General features: G+C 45.8%; 1 long non-coding RNA gene across 1 annotated transcript; it reads left to right on the top strand.

The window, feature by feature from the left end:
* Positions 1-585: 585 nt before the first annotated feature.
* On the top strand, positions 586-3,297 carry LOC105611263 (uncharacterized). The gene is made up of 2 exons (XR_009595903.1): positions 586-661; positions 830-3,297. It is a non-coding gene; the product is annotated as an uncharacterized LOC105611263 (long non-coding RNA).
* The last annotated feature ends 18,187 nt before the right edge of the window (positions 3,298-21,484 follow it).

The following is a 21,484-nucleotide window of genomic DNA, read 5'->3' on the forward strand; positions in this document are numbered from 1 at the left end:
AAAGGACTCCTGCTAGGTCCCTTGACCAGCCTTTACTTCAGAAACCCTTTTAAGCTAATTTTTCCTGACACTTCCAATAGGCCTTTGAAAATGCACTGACTGAGAGAGCAAACATGTGCTCCATAACACGCTCCCGAGTAGGGGGCGTTATTACATCTAATCTCCACCTTCTGCCTTGGACCTGAACCTTCCGGGCAGCAAACAGCTAAGAAGATTAAGAAGCAAACGCTGGAAGGCCGGATGTGTATGTGTCCAGAAAATGAGGCAGTCTGATCTGCCAAGTGCGTGGGCATGAGTTTTCCGAGCCTAGAGCCTGGAGCAGTATTCTTCCTCTTTCACAACTGCCTGAGGCAGTGCGCATCACTCTTTGGCCTCCTCTCCACAGTCCCCTGGCTTCCTTCTTCCTGGGAACTTGGACTCAATGTGTGTTTCTATGTTTGTACCCCAGGGTCTCCAGGGATTAGGTTTACGGAATTATGCTAACAGAGGAAATCAGAAAATTGAAAGTCGATGTTTGCAATCACATGTTCCCTTGGTGACGTAGCCTTTGGAAATTGTATGTAGGTCCTGCAGCTGAGATGCAGGAGATTTTGGTAAAAGTGACTCCAACCATCCCCTGCCTGGAAGCGAGCCTGCTGTGATCCTGGCTCAAGAGCAGACGGTCAGGGGTGGCACAGGGAAGCCAAGTGACCAAATAGGCTGCTATTGCCTGCAGCAGCTGTGTTTCTAAATTTTGTGGATTTGGGGGGGGGGTCAAATTCCACCAAATCTGCCTATTCAAGGGATCCTCACCCTCCTTGATAACGTACCGGTATTTTTTCATGTCTAGGTGCAGCGAGGAGGAGAAGGCATCGGTGAAAATCATGGTGACAACCATTAGCTGTGCTGAAAACGTTAGCACTGGAGAAGACCTTGGTGGCCCTCATCAAAACTTCTCATCAGCTGAAGCCCTGGGAGAGGCTCAGTGATTCTCTCAAGCTGGTTGATTGTCAAATGACGTATATAAGACGTGGGCACAACGCACTCCAAGGTAAGAGCAAATCCACCATCATAAAAAATCATGACACACTGAGGGCTTCCCAACAGAATACACAGCCCTAACGCGAAGCCCTGAAGATTCAACAGCGTCTTCATAAAAGTCTGATGCTCTGAGCTGACTTGGAAAGGGAGCCGCTGTGTTGTCCACCACGTCTGTACCTTTCAGTGTCTGCTTCTTCAGCCCTCGGCTTGCCATGACCCCGACTCCACCTCCCAGCTCCTTTTATCTCATCCGTAAACACGCGGCGCTCCCGCTGTTCTGGAAATGTTTTCTTTGCACCTTTTCGGGTACTGTTCTTGCCGTTGGCTTGATTTGGTTTCACAGTTCAGATTTCTGATGCGTATGTCCCATATTTTTTGAGGAGGATCTCACTGACCAACAGAAACACTGGCTTACCTATGGATCATTTGTCTGTCAGTGATCCAATATATCCAATATGACCTGATTGTGAAGAGGGGCTGTATTGTCTTCAGTGAGGTTGTTGAAGGTGCTGTGGGGGCTTCCCAGGTGGGACTGGTGGTAAAGAACCCACCAGCCAATGCAGGATATGTAAGAGACATGGGTTAGATCTCGGGGTCAGGAAGATCTCCTGGAGGAGAGCAGAACAACCCACTCCAGTATTCTTGCCTGGAAAACTGCATGAACAAAGGATCCTGGTGGGCTATGTAGGGTCCATAGTGTCACAAAGAGTCGGACTTGACTGAAGCGACTTAGCACACATATGCAAGGTGCGGTGGATGGGCCAGGATTTGGAACAGTAATTCCAGCCCCATCCTGTGTGGGGATGGCAGGACAGTACAGCCAATGTCTTCTCCAGATTTACAAAATGCCCAATGTGTTTGCGAAGAAGTGATCTAGTCACTTCTGGGCAGGGGGACCAATCAGAGCCTGGATATATCCATTGCTGGCTGGTAAACTCTAATGTTTTAATCTGTTGGCTAGCTTCTTTTTGGTTCCTAAACATTGCTCAAATTTTCACTCGATTCTTCCTTTTTTCTTAAGAAACAGTCTTTGCGCTCTTTGGCCACGCCCAGAACCCTCGTCTGCTCTGTCTCTCCTCCCAGACAGACACTCCCGAGTTCATGTCAGGAGAAGGATGGCTCCCAGCTCCCCAGGGGAGAGATTCAAGCCGTGGGAAGAACCAAGCTCCAAGGACATCGTGTTACACCCTCTGAAATGGTGTCAGGAGGCTCGGGAGGGAGGTGGCTCCAGGAACAAAGTACAAGGAGGCCTGGGACTGTGTGGGAACAATCTGGGCCTCACAGCTGCTCTGTGACAGCCCGTGTCCTCAGGTCCTTCCGGGCGGGGCCTCCTGAGCCACCCGCAGCACCGCTGCCACCCTTTTCCAGCACTTGGGCTGCTGTTCCACCTGGCCTCCAGACCCCGCAGGGTGCAGCCACACCATGGATGGGGAGGAGAGCCCCATTTGGGGTAGTCACCTTGGACACCTCTTTGCATCCAGGGCGGTGGACCCTGTGTTTGGGGAGAAGACCCGATTCAGAATTTGGAATTGGGGTTTTGTGCTAACTGGATGCTTTTCTTCTGGCTTCAAAATAATCTTGTTTTGGTTGCTAAGAAACGCTCTTAATTAAACATGGGGCTGAATCGTTCAGTACAATGAGGTGCCGTGCAGAAGTCGGGAGAACAGCGCAGTGCTCAGGGGACGCCGGGCCATTTCTTGGGACAGGCACATCATACGGCACAAGTGTCTTCCCAGGTTTTCCTCACCGGGTGCCACGGGGCTCATTAGTGATTCCAAACACAGGAGTCCCTGCCTAGTTCTGAGGCATGGTCCTTCATTGAGCAATCTGTGCCTAGAACCCAACTCAGCTTGGTTTTATAGGCTGACGATATCTTGCAGGCTTGAAGAAGGAAATGATAACCCATTCCAGTATTCTGGCCTGGGAAATCCCATGGATGGAGGAGCCTGGAGGGCTGCAGTCTGTGGGACTGCAAAGAGTTGGACGTGATTTAGTGACCAAACAACAAACAACATCTTGCAGGCTGTTGGTCTGAGTGGACCACTCTTCTAACGACCAGATCATTCTAATGGTGTACTCATTTGATGCAGGACAATGAAATACGCTTACCTGCATCGGACTGGCTGGCTCTTGTGGACCTGATCTCACAATCCTTGCTTCACGGAGGTCTCACTTTCTTCTGTAGTGAAGAACAGGAACCTGAGAGAAGATCCCTTTGGCAAAAGGTCTTTAGCGTCACTGAAAAAAGCAAAGATTAAAGTTTAATATTCCTAATAGTAATTGCTTTCTGTTTTGTTTTTCACAGCTGAGAGACCGTGTTTAGCTGAATCTCTAGGGGGAGGTGAAAGAAGCAGGCGAATAACCCTACCTCTGAAAGCCCTGATAAAATTAATGTGTTCTTTGACTTTAGAGCCAGAGGACGGTCATACACTGTTTTCTGGGCACTTTCCTAGCACATGGATGCCGTAGGCCACAAGCTGGGTTCATGTCTTTTGCTAAGAATTCAGATACGAGTACTGGTGGGGTGGAGGGTGCTGATGAGTAAGAGGACTTGAGGAGATGCTCTGCTTCTCACCGTGATGGGCTGAGAGTTGTTTTAGTGTTTAAAATGTGGCCTAAATAACATCAAAGTAGTTCAAAAATTGGTTTTTAAACATCTCTTAGTGGAGAGAATTAGAGTTGTGTTTTTGTTTTAAGAAGTCATCCCCCTCCCCGTTCCCCTACTAGCAGGTGGTATTCCATCTGTGACAGCCAGGGTTCTTTAAGTGAAAGCAACAGCAATGCTGCTGACCTTCATTTGAAAAGGAGTTTATTAAAATGATATTGAGTGGCAAATACAGCTTAAAAAACCATTTGAGCAGCCAGGGATCCAGAAGAGGGTACCTAAAGGACACTGAAATCAGAACAGTGGCTTCTACCATTGCCTGTATTTTTATTACTTTGAGATTCAAATGTCAGGAGAAAGTAATTTGTTCAATTGCTCTGTGGGATAGTTCCAGATTTCCAGTGTAGGAGGGACTCCAACTCTTGGCGAGGAAGTGGAAGTTATCCTGGGTCTTAGAAGAGAGAGAGGAAAAGGAGTCAGGAGGAAAGAGCGGTGTGAACAAATCCACAGGGGCAGGAACCAGCAAAGTGAACAAGGGAGCCAGAGATGGGTGCCTGTTGTAACGCAGGTGTGCAAGGGAGGCGCCAGGGAGGGACAGACTGGTGTGTAAGGGGCAGCGAGAGCCCTGGCATTGTGGTGCAGGGGAAACAGAGGGAAGGAGGGAGGATTCTAAATAGGGAAATGACCTGAGGGCAGCAACGTTATTAGAAGTCAGGGAGTAGGTCTTAAAAAACCCAGTTCCTATGTCTGAGCTTGGGGAAAGAGATGGTAGAGTGGTACCTGGTGAGGCATCCACTGGGTCATGATGGTGCCACTGTGGGCCCTGGTACAGAGACCTTATAAAGGGTGGCATTTAGGGTTGGATGTTAGTGAGGAGAAGGAATTTGACCATCGCCATGAAATTGGCCCCCCTGACAAAGGCTGAGGCTCCCATCACTGAGAGTATTGGAGCCAACCTGGACATCCAGCCCCTCGTCCTGGGGATGATCTTGGGAGGAAGGCTGAATTTGACTTCAAAGTTCAGTTTAACTTCTGTGAGTCTATGAGTCAATGAAATAAGAAGCCATCCAGATTGTTAAAAAACATAAGACAACACTCATTTCAGTTCAGTTCAGTTCAGTCGCTCAGCCGTGTCCGACTCTTTGCAACCCCATGAATCGCAGCACACCAGCCCTCCCTGTCCATCACCAGCCCCCGGAGTTCACTCAGACTCACATCCATTGAGTCAGTGATGCCATCCAGCCATCTCATCCTCTGTTGTCCCCTTCTCCTCCTGCCCTCAATCCCTCCCAGCATCAGAGTCTTTTCTAATGAGTCAACTCTTCGCATGAGGTGGCCAAAGTACTGGAGTTTCAGCTTTAGCATCATTTCTTCCAAAGAAATCCCAGGGTTGATCTCCTTCAGAATGGACTGGTTGGATCTCCTTGAAGTCCAAGGGACTCTCAAGAGTCTTCTCCAACACTGCAGTTCAAAAGCATCAATTCTTCGGCGCTCAGCCTTCTTCACAGTCCAACTCTCACATCCATACATGACCACTGGAAAAACCATAGCCTTGACTAGACGGACATTAGTCGGCAAAGTAATGTCTCTGCTTTTGAATATGCTATCTAGGTTGGTCATAACTTTCCTTCCAAGGAGTAAGCGTCTTTTAATTTCATGGCTGCAGTCACCATCTGCAGTGATTTTGGAGCCCCCCAAAGTAAAGCCTGACACTGTTTCCACTGTTTCCCCATCTATTTCCCATGAAGTGATGGGGCTGGATGCCATGATCTTCGTTTTCTGAATGTCTGCACGTATTTGCGTGTAATGAAGATACGCATGTGACAAACAATATGCATTTTAGAAGAATATTTATTTTGTAAGATTACGTACACATTAAACACAATTGAATCACATTTAGTGGGGAGCAGAAGTGGTGATGAGGGCAAGAGGAGAAGGGGACGACAGAGGACGAGATGGTTGGATGGCATCACCGACTCAATGGACATGAGTCTGAGCAAACTCCGGGAGATAGTGAAGGACAGGGAAGCCTGGTGTGCTGCAGTCCATAGGGTCACAAAGAGTTGGACACAATTTAACGACTGAACAAGAAGTGGTATGTGAAGACAAAGGGAATTAATTAATTAATTATTTGAGACTGGGAAAGATAAAGATGAGATCTGAATATATATTTTGAGTGTTCATATAAAAGACATAAAATAGTGGAATGCCAGTTTCTGATTTAGTTGGTAGAATAAACTCCTCAGTAGTCAGCAATCGGAATCTTATTGTTAAGCTCTCATTATTTTGAAGAATACTAGACTTGGGTTGTAAATGTTTCTTTTATGCTGTGACATTATTATTTATTAAACCAATCAAAAGAGAAACACTTCTGATATTGCCGGGCCCCAACCGGCGCTCTACTTGAGAACTCCGTAACTTAAATCACCCAGCCACAATTTGTTTTAGCTTGTTATTTGCGATAATATGAGAGAGAAAATATAGTTGATTTAAAAATTTGTTTTAGTAGGTTTTTCTGGGGCAATTTTCTCAAGTGGTTTTTCACAATTACCTATATCATCAGGGAGAGGCGATAATCCTTAAAAGACTGTGCAGTATACGATGTATGTGGTTTTGTAAAGAGGAGGAAAAGTCTCTCTCTCTGTCTGCAGTGAGATTCACTCTTTCCTGCCACGTATCCAAAGCTGGGTTGCAAAACTGCTTTAATGAGCCATCACAGAGAACTCGGCTTCACTTAATTTAAAAAGAAATGTGAAATTGCTCCCATGTAAAACTTGACATTCAGATTCCTTACCAGTGTGTCCTCAACAAGATCAGTCACTTTCTTGGCTCCGTCTTCTTTCTTGTATCTCAGACAACCCATATGGGATCACTTTCCTTCTGCCTAAAGTGCATGCTTCAAAGCTGTGCTACTGAAAGTGTGGTCCCCAGAAAGACTGCCAGTCTTCAGACTGTCAGTTACCCCCACAGAGTACAGAAAAGTGAGAATCTAAAACTCGTGTAGTGATTTAGCCTTGCTGCGTATCCGAGGGAGGACCAATGCGCTCGACTTCCTGAGCAAGGAATAAACCAAAGGTCTTCAAAAAAGATCCGCTCAGATGGGGAGGAAGGCAGTCAGTCAGTTTATACTAATGAACAAAGTTCCCAAAGTAAGACCCTAAATGGTAAAGCTACATCACCAGTGGAATTCTCCATTTTCCAGTAGCATAAGGTTTGAGCATCCCTGGATGGGTGTGTGGAAAAGCATTGAAAGTAGTATCTTGCTGGGCATCAGGTGGTTTGTTACTGAGGAACATCTCTCATGAAAGGCTGGACTGGGATATATATGGGTTATCAGGGATCCCAGGCTGTGGACCCGGTTCTTTTTCCATGGCCTGTTATGAACCAGGCTGCACAGCAGGAGGTAAGTGGTGGGCGAGCGAGTGAAGCTTCATCTACCCCTCCCCAATGCTCTCTATCACTGGCATTACCACCTGAACCATCCCCTCCCTCGACTCTGTAGAAAAATTGTCTTCCACAAAATGGGTACCTGGTGCCAAAAATATTAAGGATCGCTGGGTTAAGTGGTCCAAGAACCAGTGAACATTCCTCCTCCAGGCTCTGCTCTCTAGCACCACATGCCTCCTCCAACTTGTTGGGAGTCACTTCTGCATAAGGTGGCACCAAGTTCTCACACTTGGTCATCACCTAGAACCTTACCCCTCAAAGTTGTGATCCAGGGACCAGCAGCATCAGCATTTTATGGGGGCTTCTGAGAAATGTGGGTTTTCAGGTCTTACCCCAGACCTCCTGAATCAAAACTATCAAAATCCCCTGGTAGTTTCACATACCTATTAATAATTGAGAAATGCCCTCCTAGAAAACAGATACATTGTTTTAACTGAAAATGTCCTTCCTTAACCAAGTGTGGGGAACTGACCCTGTGGCCTGGCCAGGAAAGGAAATGGGGCCTCTTGGTAAACTTTCTGAGATAGAAGGACCTCTCAACCGAACCCGAGGTTCTGATCATCAGTATTTATATGGACTCATTCTCATGCTCCAACCTGTGAGTTTGGAGTTGCCTGAGGTTTTTGCTTTGATATAATGAGATAAATATACGCTGTTGGATTATCTTACCCTCTCTTCTCTAGACTGTTCCAGAAATAATCATCTGTAAGCCTTAGGGGAGTTGAGATGAAAACTTTTGGTACATGAAATTTTTGGTCCAAATGGGATTTTTTTTTGCTGGTGTTACTAATTAAGATTCTTGTCAAAACTAGGCCAGCTCCATGCCACCAGTTGGCAGTATGTTTAGAATCCCTCTGTAAACACGCAGCGGCTTGTACAAATAGGGAGGCTTTTCTTTCCCATCATAAGGAGGGCCTGAAATAAATCCCAGACAACTCGAGGAGTTTGTCTTTGCCATAAAAATAGTGGAATTCATTGAAAGCTATCTCACAGCACCCAGACAGGATACGGGCTGGCTAGTTAATTGTCCCTGGGAACGCGCTGGCGGTGGATTTCACTCTGATCAGACTAAAAGAGGGAGGTCCCTCTTTTAGCTTTGCTTTCTGGAGTATTGAAAGCTTTGCAGTTAGATGATGCTAGTATCCAGGTAGAGTACGAAGTCCCTGATTTTCATTAATGACTCTGTAGAACTCTTCTGTAGTTGCTCTTCATAAAAAAAAATTTACTCAGCAGATAGCTGGTATCACTGTGCTCATCTTTGAGATAGAAATCTCGATATTGTCTGGGATTTCCCTGGTGGCTCTGTGGCTAAGACTCCACACTCCCAATGTAGGGGGCCTGGATTTGATCCCTCCTCAAAGAACTAGATCCCACATGCTGCAACTAAGACCTTACAAAGCCAAAGAAGTAAATATTTTTTAAAAAAAGAAAAAAGAAATCACGATTGTCAACTCCTGACTTCTGTATGGTTAGTTGAAAGAAAGGAAGAGTTCCATATTCTTTTCTTCATAGACTGGATGGGGAGGACCATGGGTGGCCAACACAGCCGTCAAGCTAAGTAGCTGGATGAAGCTGGGGCTGGAAGAGCCAGAAAGTCACCAGCCACTCCAGCCCAGGGCTTTGAATATTGTATGAGCAAATAAGCAGGTGTGGAGTGAATGACTGAGCAATTGATTCTCCACAGGGACAGAGATTTTATTTGTTGTGCTCATCTCTGTATTCTCAGAGGCAAAAACAGTGCCTGATAAGCAGCAGACTCTCGATAAATCTTTGTTGAATGCGTGAATGGATTCAACCATTTGCCTCTGGAAGGTAATTCTTGCAACTGAGTCCATTTTGTATCACTTAATCATTTGCGTTTCTGCCCATTTCTCACTGCCTTTAGGGTCCCCATACTTATTTCCCCTGCTTCCTTGTTAGGGGTCCTCCAATACCTGAGCTGATCCCAAAAGTATGGCTGGGGCTAATGCAAACTGCCTGTTTATCAACGTGGGACATGAAGATAGGACCTGAAATGCAGTATCCGGTTTACAGATTTCTTAAAGACAACATCTGTAGGCATTTCCCTTTGGAAGTTCTCAAGAGGTGATGTGAGGTTTGAGTAGATCTTAATGTTAGATTTAAGTACATCTGACAAAATTGCCATTTTCCTAGCTAGTGGGCCCTGCTCAGGCATTATATAAAGAGCTGATGTGTCTAGGCTTTAGAACAGCTTAGATAGAGAAGCATGTAAGGGCCAGGCCTTCAGATTCTGTCCCATAACGTTTTCTCTGAAGCTGAGGCAGTGAGGGTGTTGACTTCGAGAGTCAGAGAGGCGGTAGCACCATCCAGCATGGGCAGTGGGGATAAGCCTGCCTCCTCCAGGGGCAGGAGGCTGGCGGGCGGGGAGGACTCAGGCTCCCACCAGGTGCTGCGCTGTGATTCCATCAGAGGGGGGGGGAGAGCTGCACCCTCAGTCTCCTCCCCAGGTTAGATGTCACGATGTGTCTTGACAGCAAAGTGACTTTGCTCAATTCCAAGGTGCTCTGACAGGAGAAAGTGTTGTTTTTCCAAAGTCCCTTCATGTTTTTCTTCTAGGTCTTTCCTACCAAGGATGTGGGGCTCGTCCAACCGAGTGAAGGGTACCTTGGAGGCTGGGCTATCTGGCCTCCGCCCAGGGTCAGAAAGAGAAAGTACTAATGACATTTCAAGCTATGTGACCTTGAGCAAGAACTTGAGTCTTTCTGAGCCTCAGGTAGACAGGTTATTACCACTTGTGTGTGCTACTCACTCAGTTGTGTCTGACTCTTTGTGACCCCATGGTCTATAGCCCCCCCGGGCTCCTCTGTCCATGGGGATTCTCCAGGCAAGAATACTAAGTTGCCATTCCCTTCTCCAGGGGATCTTCCTGATCCAGGGATAAACCCAGATCTCCTGCACTGAAGGCAGATTCTTTACCATTTGAGCCACCAGAGAAGCCACTTACCACTTAGGGGGTAATTATATTTCCCTTGATAAATGCCTTGCTGGCATACAGTAATGATACTCGCTGCCATTTATTGAGTACCTGCTATTATTCTGACCTAAACTTTGAGAATTAATCATATAGATTACGGAAGGAGTTATCAGTCTTGTGTGATAATCTGGGTAACATATTATCATATTATTAGAGGAGAGAGAGCAAATGCTTCTTTGCACTAACTCACTTTTCTTTTGAACCTTCACTTGTGTTATATTAATAGGTGCACATAACCACAGGCCAATTCTGTGGTTTAGTAACAGTGTCTCCTTTTTAAAGCTCACTCTGCTTGGATTAGCAGCTAAATTTGGATACTTCTCTCTATGTGTGTGTGTGTGTTTTGAAAATTTTTGAAACATTTCTGTTATGCTTGTTGGCTTAGAATCACTATTCAGAAAGCTACATTGCTGTATTAATTTATGCAAAATCCATGCAGAATTTACCTATCTTATAAGATTTTTTAAAACATTTTTTGAAAGAATCTCAGTTTTCAAGTTACAAATACAGCAATTCATTTTAACAGAACTGTTTGAGATCAAGTGGCAACCTAATAGTTCACGTTTCTGTACTTCAGTGTATATTTCTTGTAAACAAGAAAGTTTTTCTGTCTAAGCACAGGGCAACCATCAAAATTAGGATATTGAAAAGGGTACATTTTTATAATCTAATCCTCTGACTTTATTCCAGTTTTACCCATTGTCCCAATCCTGTATAGCAAAGGGATCCAGTCCAATAACATGCCCTGAATTTAGTAATCATGCCGTTTTAGTCTCTGTCTGGAAATTTTCTCAGTTTCTGCTTGATGATCAGGATATCGACATTTTAAAAGATTACAGCCTAGTAGCAATGTAGAGCATCACTCACTCTAGGTTGGTCTGTGAGTCCAGCCCCCAGTGAAGCCAACTCTGCATAGCTACCCCCTCACCCAGCTAGGGTTCCTATCCTTAGTCGCTGACCCTTCTGAGCAAATATCTTCCTTATCCTCTGTGGCATCTTCAGCCCACTCTGGGCCACTGTGGCCCCCTCCGTCCAGCCCTTGCTCTGCCTCACCTAACAGCTCTAGGACTGTGCAGTCCAGAAAATGGCCTGAATAGAAAGAACCACACCAGGGTTTTTGGGTTTGGCATATAAGTCTTTCCTTAGTTTGAAAGACCGTCCTAGTTAGATCAATCGCCCTGAAACCTGAGCTGGTGTGAGACCCCTCCCTGGGCCGGGACAGAAGCCCCTGTCCCGCAGCTAAGGTAGGATGTTCTCGCCTAGTACTTGCAGGTATCCCCGCTCCGTGTTCTCTGGTAAGATCGCGGGGAGCAAGGTTTCCGTCCCCAGCCTCACAAGTTCGCCAGCTGCGTTTCTACTCCTCTTGTTACTGTTCTCAGTTCTTGGCTAATCTTCCCAAATCCAGCAAATAAACACAACGGTCACGACCACTGATGCCTTCCACTGATGCAGCGGGAAAAGTTTACAAGATTATGGTCTTAGGTGAGGAAAAAAAAAAAACATACAGAGCAAAACAGAAGTCCTTTGCAGTCCAAGTGTTCCCCCAAAGACTAGGAATTCACTCAACCTCACTTTCGTCTCTGGTGCTTTTGGGGTCTTACTGCACCCATCCCGCTGGGAGGGGACTTCTAGCACCTATTACCATTCACATCTTCATCCCTTGGGGGCGATTTCACCCAGGCTAGCCCCACGTCTCACACGACTAGAGCGAGGGCGGCTTACTAGGGCCGCCACTGTCCCAGGTCACACCTTCCTGTTTCATGGCAGCGCCACTCACCCATTTCAGAACAGGCTTCCACTTAAAAGGACGGCCTTGGCTACTGGTGTTCGGAAGTGTGAAATCAAAGTAGGTGTTTTGGGAAAAGCTTCCTGACATAATAGGAACTTTTGACTGCCGTTTTCACATAATTCCTTTCAAAAGCATTCCTGATGTATGGCTAAGTGTTGATGTAGGCAATGCCACTTGAAGTGGGAGGGATGGTATTTGAAAAAAAATCCTCTTAGCTGTTGACATTAGCTTCCTGGAATTATTTTTCTTCTTTTAAACAAATCTTAATGGAACAAATGACATGACAAAATACTCTGAAAGCATCTGCAACACGAGCTCCACCTACACATGCCTCCAGATGATCATCTCGACAAGTCTGAATGCCTGATTTCAGTGGGTGTCTCCAGGGCTGACTCACGGCTCCATGCTCCCAGCTCCCAGGGTCTCCAAGCTCATCCCCTCCATACCAGCCTCTCTTTCTTTGATGTAATCAGGCCACGCAGAGCAAGTGCCCTCTCAACTGTTCTGAACCCCTGCACCTTCTTTCAAATGAGTTTGGCTTTTGAATGATGCCTGGAGGGAAGAATTTCCTAGCACTAGATTTACATTATTTTCCTGCTGTGCTTTAGATATCATTTTTAAAATTCCATTCACACGATCAGAGGAAATATTTTCGAGAAAATGAAGGGGTTGAAAATCCATCTCCTCTGCGCACCTGTAATTCCCACTCTGCCCCACTGTCAACGAATCAAAGAATCAGGCCAGCGGACGCTGGCTAGGACAACCTTCTCTAGAGGTGTCAAAGATGATTTTTAAAAAACACAGTAGGAAGGGAATGCGGCTCCTTCAAATTGCCTCATTTTTCTACGTGGGCAGGAAAGTTGCTTCTTGGAGCGAAGTGGAATGTTGAGAGTGGTGGGTATGTGGTCTTGGGAGAGAGACTGCTCTGAAAGCCATTGCTCATCAGAGAGAGAAATCTGGGGGACAAGAAGGCATGGTGAGATGAAGCAGGTGGCGGTAGCTCAGAGTTCATGTGGAAAAGAGGAGCAGATGTACCCAAATCCTTCCTTAAGCTGGGGGAACAAGACATTGAGAACACTGGGACTCAACACTCCCTTAGAGAAGCTAGGACCTTCAAGTCATAATTTTCACAAAGCTAACCTGATAGGATCTATAGATAGCCAAGTGTTTAAATTAAATCCAACTCAGTCAAATGTATCTAGAGAATCCCTCAAAGAGATGCTGAGAGAAGTGATTGATAAGGTCTGATGGAGATTCTTAACAGAGCTGATCTTCAGACTGGTGTGGAGAGCAGACCCTGACAGCTGTGAAGTTGGCCAGCTCATGATCAAGTGTTTGTTCTGTGTGTGAACCAGCTCTCCATGGATGGACAGGGTCAGTCAGTGGGCACAGGTGCCCGAGTGAGCTGGTCCAGCAGGAAGGACTTGCCCTGGACATGCCCACATTGCCAGTCTTATAGACTGGAAAGTCCAGGGATATTTTCTTGTCCCTATGGTCTGAATATTTGATGCACCACCTGGAGACTTATCTATGATGGAAAGATCATGTAATGGGAAGACTGGAAAATCAGCTTCATATGTTTTTTTCTATTGCTCAAGAATAAACACAGGAACCCACCAAACAGCTGATGGTTATCTACCATCACTAATTTGGGTTCAGAAATATCTCTTCCACGGGCCAGCTCTCAAAACTCTACCTTTCTGTCATTAGACAATACTTTCAGTGTTAAGATATCGAAGGCACTACCTAGGTCGTGGAACCAAATCTTGATACTTCACTGACCCTGTAAAGTCAGTCAAAAGTGAAAGTGTCAGTCGCTCAGTCATGTGCAACACTTTGGGACCCCATGGACTGTATGTAGCCTGTGTCCTTGGGATTTCCCGGGCAAGAATGCTGGAGTGGGTGGCCAGTCCCTTCTCCAGATCCAGGGATGGAACCTGGGTCTCTTGCATTGCAGGAAGACTCCTTACTGTCTGATCCACAAGGGAAGCCCAAAGCCAGTCAAGGCGGGCCCCAGAACAACAGCACAAGCAATGGTTTTTGGTCTGGGGGAAGGAAGGAAAGGCATATAACTGGGTCTACAGGAAACCAGCTTCCCAGACAGATGTTACAAAATATCGTCATCTCTGGAACAGTTGGCTTCCTGCTGGCCTGCCGTGGGCTGGGCAGCTCCCTAGGTCACCCTGTGGCAGAAACTGAAGAAAACTTTGTGGAGTTGACCTGCACCCCCTCCCCCGCCTCCTCCCCCACCCATCTCCCTGAGTGTTTCTTGGCTTGGGGTACACCCTGTGCATTAGTGGTGGGTAGATTTTGCCATGAGAGTGCTTTAGAAATATACATGAACTCAAGGCATCGCATCCTGAGCAGGAAATGAGAACTGAGGTGAGGGATGAAAGCTCTTTTGGAAGGAGAGAGCATTCCCGCAGCTGTCTTAGACCTGCCAAGCCCCGTGTTGTTCTCGGAGCGGATGACAGGACTGATCACGTGTGACTCTGCTCAGAGCCGACGCCCCCACAGGAAAATCTGCCGTGGCTCTAAGTGTTGGAGTTTGGTAACATTTTGCCCTTGGGGTTTGTGTGAAGCGGAAAATCATGCAAAATCTTTTTTAGCCTTGGCTTCTGTGACTCTGTGGAATCTAGGCAGCAGTGCTGAGAATCCAGGGAAAGAAAGAAGAGCTGAGGCAGCGAAGCCTGGGGTGAGGGCGAGGGGAGGGCGGGATGAGGCACAATAGAATTTATTGGGGACTCTGCTCAGCTGTTCACTTTTGTCTCTGAGATCTGAAGTAAGGAACTTTCTCAATGCACTGATGACTTGGATCTGAGAGAGAGAGAGTTATTGGTGGTGTTTCGAAAACAGCTTTGAACGAGAAGGGAGGGGGTATGGATGTATCATTGTCTGAGCGTTTTCAACCTTGTCTTGTTAATAACGCTTTGGCGTTTTCCCACCCCGTTAGGAACAGTGGACTAATAGGACAACATTTCATTTGAATTGTCCTCTCTATTTTTTGTAATCATAGGATGGGAAAATCTCAAAGGCGGAGAACTGCAGCTCTGGGATGGTCTGCATGCTTGAGGCTGGGGCAGCGATGCCCAGTGGGTACCCCAACTCCATCTGTGACGCTGCTGTATGGATGAGACATACACTGAATTTGTGGCAGATGGCCAGACTGCTCTCAGGGTTCAGAGGGAATATATGGATATTTACATATACACAAACATGCCTGGAGCAGCTGCCTGTCCCTGTGTCTCTAGTGAAATCAGAGACAGGGTCCCCAGGTCAGCAGCCCTGGGCCATTGCCACTGCCTCCCCGCAGTTCCTTCTGACAGCACGTTCAAGGTACAAGTCCCGCAAGGACCGTCCCCTGAGGGTCCGGGGAGCTGTCCTTCACTCTGTGATCACACAATCTGGTGCAGTTGGAGAGACAGATAGGAGATAAGGCGAGTTAGTGAGCAAGTAGAGTTATTGATCTCGGTGAATTTGAGACTCCAAAGAATGTAACCAGTTGCTCTGTCCAGCACCTTGATTAAAACTAAGATCAGTCAAAATGACCCGATGTCCCTTCCATTCTGCTGCTTTCTTCCACACTAGTGTAGTTTGATGTTAAATGATCTGATTAAAAAATAATAGGTGACAGGAAACCATGGAGAAAAGGGACTTTTATCTAGGATTGAATATAAATGAGACAAATTGACAAGGCTTGTACTCATGAATTTAATATAATCTACATGTAACCTGCTACAGGAAAGATTTTTAAGATGTTTAACAAGTGCTTGCTCACCAATGTCCTCATCAAAAATCATTCTGTGGTCTGGGTGGCTCCCCTCTCTGGGATGAACCTGCATGTTACGCCATAGTCTCAGCTAGGAATTCACCGCATGGAAGAGACGGCATGGATGCTGGTGTGCATGTCAATATCGGCGTACACTGAAATCCATGTTGAACAGTAAACAAAACAGTGTGGAAATGGCGGGAGTTTTCTGGCCAGCTGGTACTAATGTGATAAACACTCTTCTCTTTCTCCAAGTTGCCCAGCACAGCTGCTTCTATGCTGAGAATGAGGTAGTTATTACCTGGAGGAGGGGTCCTGTGCTATTTGGTGGGTGTTTATCTGTTGGGGAGGGGTGGGGGGAGGAGGGGGCTCCCCAGCTTGGATTATAGATTATGCTCAATGGTTGATCCCCTAGTGATTGTTGTTGTTGTTGCTTTAGTCACTAAGTTGTGTCTGATTCTTTGCGACCCCATGACTACTGTAGCCCACCAGGCTCCTCTGTCCATGGGATTTCCCAGGCAACAATACTGGAGTGGGTTGCCATTTCCTTCTCCAGGGCATCTTCCTGACTTAGGGATTGAACCCACCTCTCCGGCATTGGGAGGTGAATTCTTTATCACTGAGCCACCAGGGAAGCCCCACAACCCATACTGATTAGGCTCCAATATTATGGTCCCTTCAGTTCCTGTTCACGTCCCCAGGTACGTGTTCCAGAACACGGCACTGCACTAGCCTCGTGGATCTGGAGGGGCCTGGACTAGTCCATCCTATGACCTTCACCCTTTGCTGAGCTCAGGCCATCAGCGCAGACGCCCTTCCCTCATGGACTTTCTACTCGGGCTCCTTGGCTTCTCTTCTGCCACAGTCCACAGCCAGAGTCCCTAGCCATATTGGCTGGCCTGACCGCTTTTCAGAATCCAGGAGCGATTCTGGCCATTGGCCACGCCCTCTCTACAGAGCCCTCCACGGAGGGTTCAGGGGGGATGCACTCCTCCAGCCTTGAGGGTCTTTCTGGGTCTCCCTTGTGCTTGTGGCACTTGCTGGCTCTGCAATTCTTTAAGAAAAGCAACCCAAGTGCCTCCTCTCGCGAGAGTGAAGATTAGCTCCAAAGGCACTAGTCGGCTCCTCTTCCTCGGGCGGAAGCAGTGCTGGGCCTTTGTTTAAACACTCTGCCCTTCTCCGTACCTTGTACTGACCCTAAAGGAGCAGGCAGAGCCTCCCGGCTGAGGAACAGCGTTTGCTTTTGGAGTGAATGGATGTAAGTGTGTCTGCTGAGCGCCACCCACGGCGGGCTTCCGGCCCTTATGTGAGCAGGTCCCAGCTGTTCCCGCCCCTCTGCCATCTGTCACAGCCCTGCCCCTCTCCAGGGCCCGTGTAAATCACGACCCTCTTTGGGGAACCTCGCTGAAGCCTTCCATCTGCCTCTGAACTGGCCGTGGTGCCTCGCTCCGCATCCCGCCCCCCTCCTTACCTCTCCACTTGCTCGACACCATGAGTATCTTTCTGTTCTCATCCAGACCCCCTGGAATAGAAATTCCTTGAGGGAGGAAGGACCCTGGTTTGGCTCAACCACGTGTATCTCTCCAGTGTGTGGTATAAGCCACTATTTGACCTAGTGGTTCTCAGACTTAAAGCTTTTTGTTATTTTCCTCTCTTTGGGGTAATGAGAAAAGTTCTTTCTCCTCCTCTGCCTAATCTGAGACACAACTCAGCTATCAAATTCTTAATTTCAGCTAATTTATTTTCTTTTTAAAATTGAAGTATAGTTGTTTTACAGTATTATACTAGTTTCAGGTGTAAACCTAGTTCAATATTTTTATACACAATACTATAAAGTAGTATTATAAAATAATGGCTATATTTCCCTGTGCCGTACAGGGTATGCTTACTTATTTTACTCACGCTGGTTTGTGTCTCTTAATCCCCTACCCCTGTCTTGCCCTCTGCCCTTCCCTCTCCCCACTGGTAACCACTAGTGTGTGTTTTCTATCTGTGAGTTTGTTTCTGTTTTGTTATAATTGTTCGTTTGTTTTATTTTTTTCTATTCCACATATAAGGGTTAAAATATAGTAATTGTCTTTCTTTATCTGACTTCTTTCAGTAAGTATAATCGTAATACCCTGTAAGTCCATCCATGTTTTTTCAAATGGCAGAATTCATTCTTTTTTGTGCCTGAGTAATATTCCATTGCATGTGTGTGTTCAGTTCAGTTCAGTCGCTCAGTCGTGTCCGACTCTTTGCAACCCCATGAATCGCAGCACGCCAGGCCTCCCTGTCCATCACCAACTCCCGGAGTTCACTCAGACTCATGTCTATCGAGTCCGTGATGCCATCCAGCCATCTCATCCTCTGTCGTCCCCTTCTCCTCCTGCCCCCAATCCCTCCCATCATCAGTGTTTTCCAATGAGTCAACTCTTCACATGAGGTGGCCAAAGTACTGGAGTTTCAGCTTCACCATCATTACTTCCAAAGAAATCCCAAGGCTGATCTCCTTCAGAATGGACTGGTTGGATCTCCTTGCAGTCCAAGGGACTCTCAAGAGTCTTCTCCAACACCACAGTTCAAAAGCATCAATTCTTCAGCGCTCAGCCTTCTTCACAGTCCAACTCTCACATCCATACATGACCACTGGAAAAACCATAGCCTTGACTAGACGGACCTTTGTTGGCAACATAATGTCTCTGCTTTTCAATATGCTATAGGTTGGTCATAACTTTCCTTCCAAGGAGTAAGCGTCTTTTAATTTCATGGCTGCAGTCACCATCTGCAGTGATTTGGGAGCCCCAAAAAAGAAAGTCTGCCACTGTTTCCACTGTTTCCCCATCTATTTCCCATGAAGTGATGGGACCAGATGCCATCATCTTCATTTTCTGAATGTTGAGCTTTAAGCCAATTTTTTCACTCTCCTCTTTCACTTTCTCAAGAGGATTTTTAGTTCCTCTTCACTTTCTGCCATAAGGGTGGTGTCATCTGCATATCTGAGGTTATTGATATTTCTCCTGGCAATCTTGATTCCAGCCTGTGCTTCTTCCAGCCCAGCGTTTCTCATGATGTACTCTGCATATAAGTTAAATAAGCAGGGTGACAATATACAGCCTTGATGTACTCCTTTTCCTATTTGGAACCAGTCTGTTGTTCCATGTCCAGTTCTAACTGTTGCTTCCTGACCTGCATATAGGTTTCTCAAGAGTGTGTGTGTATATATATATATATATATATATATATAAAATATGCAATATATACACATACTGCGTTTTTCTTACTTGTTCATCTGTTGGTGGATATTTAGTTTGCTTCCATATCTTGGCTATTGTAAATAATGCTGCTTTGAACATATATTTTAAGATCAGTGTTTTTGTTTTACTTAGATATTTATCAAGGAGTGGAATTGCCAGATCAGAGTGCTGAAGGATTGGTGGTTTCAAAGCATGGTGCTGAAGAAGGCTCTTGAGAGTCCCTTGGACAGCAAGGAGATCAAACCAGTCAATCGAAAAGGAAATCAACCCTGAATATTCATTGGAAGGACTGATGTTGAAGCTGAAACTCCAGTACTCTGGCCACCTGATGTGAAGAGCCAGCTCGTTGGAAAAGACCCTGATGCTGAAAAAGATTGAGGGCAGGAGGAGAAGGGGATGACGGAGGATGAAATGGTTGGATGGCATCACTGACTCAATGGACATGAGTTTGAACAGACTCAGGGAGATAGTGAAGGACAGGGAAGCCTGGCGTGCCTGTGGAGTCTGTGGAGTCACAAAGAGTTGGACACGACTTAGCAACTGAATGACAACAACAACAATGATAGTTCTCTTTAATTTTTTTGAAGAACTTCCATACTGTTTTCTATAGTGGCTGTACCCATTTGCATTCCCACTAACAGTGCAAGGGGTCCCTTTTCTCTGCATCCTCCCTGAAGTTTGTTATTTGTAGATGTTTTGATGATAGTCTTTTTGACAGGTGTGAGATAATATCTCCTTGTAGTTTGATTTGCATTTCTCTGATGATTAGTGATGTTGAACATCTTTTCAAGTGCCTGTTAGCCATCTGTATATTTTCTTTGGAAAAACACCTATTCCGGTCTTCTGCCCATTTTTCAATTGGGTTTTTTGAAATTAAGTTGTATGAGCATTTATATATTTTGTATATTAACCCCTTATTTGTCATTTCATTTGCAAATATTTCTTGTTCAATAGATTTTCCTTTCATTTTGTTGATGGTTCCAGACTTTCTGTTCCTTAAGAAACTCTTAGAAGGACTTCCCTGGTGTTCCAGTGGCTAAGACTACACTCTTCCAACCCCGGGGGCCTGAGTGAAACCCCTGGTCAGGGAACTAGATCCCACAAGCTGCAACTAACAGTTTGCATGCCAGAACTAAAGATCCAGCAGGTTGCAACAGAAACAAAAAGCAAAAGAACAAAAGTCATGTCCATTGAGTCAGTGATGCCATCCAACCATCTCATCCTCTGTCCTTCTCCTCCTGCCCTCAGTCTTTCCCAGCATCAGGGTCTTTATCAAATCAGTCAGCCCTTTGCATCAGGTGGCCAGAGTACTGGAGTTTCAGCTTCAGTATGTGGCAATGAAAATTCCATGGGCTGAAACTGAGTACAGCCAAAAAAATGAATTAAACTGTATTAAAAAGCAGAGATATTACTTTGCCAACAAAGACCCATCTAGTCAAAGCGATGGTTTTTCCAGTTCATGTATGGATGTGAGAGTTGGACTATAAAGAAAGGTGAGTGCCAAAGAATTGGTGCTTTTGAACTGTAGTGTTGGAGAAGACTCTTGAGAATCCCTTGGACTGTGAGGAGATCAAACCAGTCAATCCTAAAGGAAATCAGTCCTAAATATTTATTGAAAGGACTGATGCTGAAGCTGAAACTCCATTACTTTGGCCACCTGATGCGAAGAACTGACTCCTTAGAAAAGACTCTGATTCTGGGAAAGAGCAAAGGCAGGAGGAGAAGGGGATGACAGAGAACGAGATGGTTGGATGGCATCACCAGCTCAATGGACATGAGTTTGAGCAAGTTCTGAGAGTTGGTAATGGACAGGGAAGCCTGGTATGCTGCAATCCATGGGGTCACAAAGAATCGGACACAACTGAACAACCAAAAATAAAAACATGAAGAGATAAAATTTTTTTAAAAAGCTCATATAACATTAAAAGCACAGATCCTTAGCCTCTCCCACCAAAGATCCTGACTTCATAGGAGTAGGACCTAGAAAGCTGTAGCTTCAAAGGACATTCCTGTGGACTCTGATACTTGAAGAAATAATGACTTAATAAGTTAGGCCTGTTAGAGATATACTTCAAAAATTCCTTCGTGGTCAAGCATATACATTTTTTAATTCCAAGTGAGTAATTCCCTAATGATGGGCATCTACGCAAAAAATTGCTCTCTCACACACATACACACACAGGGACTCACTCACTGGTGCAAAGATAATGTTGTGAAGTGATGAAGGGCTTTCCTACCTGTCACCACACCATGTGAATAGTGATTCCACTTGCATATAATTTTGGAAACAGCAATGTCAGATGAAAACCAAGCACCCTAAAAATAATCAGAACTATTTAATTTCAGTTAATCTAAAGCAGAATATAAAGAACCCAAGTCAAGAGCATCTTCCCCAGACCATGCTGTCCTGACCATCAGAAAAATGTCTGGATTGGATGACCAGACAGAAGAAAGAGTTTTCAAAACTATCTGCATTAGGTCCAGAAAAAATAAAGAATCTTCAGGGCAAGAATCTTCAGTAGACTGCATCAGTGGCTCCCACTTACTCTTGGAAGAGCTTCCTGTAGGCTTAACAGAGATCCAGGATCTATCTAACATGACCTATCTAAGGATCTTGGGTGTG

This window comes from Ovis aries, chromosome 13, assembly GCF_016772045.2.
Source record: "Ovis aries strain OAR_USU_Benz2616 breed Rambouillet chromosome 13, ARS-UI_Ramb_v3.0, whole genome shotgun sequence".
Lineage (NCBI taxonomy): Eukaryota > Metazoa > Chordata > Mammalia > Artiodactyla > Bovidae > Ovis > Ovis aries.